Below are 1,322 nucleotides of genomic sequence, written 5' to 3'. Positions count from 1 at the left end.
GTGTGTGTGTGTGTGTGTGTGTGTGTGTGTGTGTGTGTGTGTGTGCGTGCATATGTGTGTGTAAATTGCTGCACATCAAGAACAGGCCTTGTACACCACATGAGAGCTTACTAGAGATGATTACTAATCAAGAAAAGTCAAAGTCGACTTACGATGGACAGCCGAAGATATATATATATATAGCCTGAACAGGATAAACTACCCCTATTTTGCAGAGAAAAGTGTAGGTGTCCACAGCTAGTCACCTACACTTTTCTCTGCAAAATAGAGGTAGTTTATCCTGTTCAGGCTATATTATTAGCATTATTCTGCGATTGAGAATTTAAAATCACTTCCTTAACTTTCTAAAAGACATCTCAACGCTTCTAAAAAGCAAACTTCGTTTGTTTATTTACGTTTGTCGTAATTTGAATTTAACATATATATATATATTTTTTATTCGTACATACATATATTAAACATCTTAACTTTGAATGATGGTACACTCAATACATAAAGTTAAAGTGTGGTACTTATTTTAACAAGGGTAAGTGGTGACAGTGACTTCGAATTTTCGTCTCTCGTTCACCTTTTCAAATTATTTAGATAAGTGGTTTTCAACTGGGATCCATATGGCCCTCGGGGGTCCATACAAGATTTTGCTGTGAAAATTTATGTGAATTTTTGGGAAAGTAGATGAAGCAAATGATACATTAACCCCAGTACTTGATTTTGGTCCCCGAAAGGATGAAAGGCAAAGTCGACCGCGGCAATATTTGAACTCAGAACGGGAAGATGGATGAAATGCTGCTCAGTATTTTTTATCGGGCTGCTAAAGATTCTGCTAGCTCATCAGGTTATTGGCACAAGAGCTCGAAGCATTGAGGGCAATACCAAAGACGAAATGCAAGACACGAGAGTAGATTTTACATCAAGAAAAATCAACAAAAAATAAAACTTATGACAATTTTATAATAAAAAAAAGTGAAGAAGGAAAATTTCCTAGTCGTGAGAAATACCACCTAGGCCAACACAACGGAAACCCGACTGAAAGACCCAGATTACTCTATCATATTCGAGGCGTCGAATGTATCATTTCCCAGTTTCCTCCTACTTAGGAAATCCTATTCAGGTTAGGAACATTCATTCTGACTAGCCTTTCCGCTCTCATCCACCTGCCAATAAACGTATTAGAAGGAGTCACCTCCATCTCTACCCTAGTAGTAGTAGTAGTAGTAGTAGTAGTAGTAGTAGTAGTAGTAGTAGTAGTAGTAGTAGTAGTAGTAGTAAGCAGCGGCTGCAGCGGCTGCAGCGGCTGCACCGGCAGTATCAGCAGCAGTAGC

Source organism: Octopus bimaculoides, chromosome 14 (genome assembly GCF_001194135.2).
Source record: "Octopus bimaculoides isolate UCB-OBI-ISO-001 chromosome 14, ASM119413v2, whole genome shotgun sequence".
NCBI classification, from domain to species: Eukaryota; Metazoa; Mollusca; class Cephalopoda; order Octopoda; family Octopodidae; genus Octopus; species Octopus bimaculoides.
The sequence above is the reverse complement of the archived record's forward strand: the minus strand, read 5'-3'. Positions refer to the sequence as shown.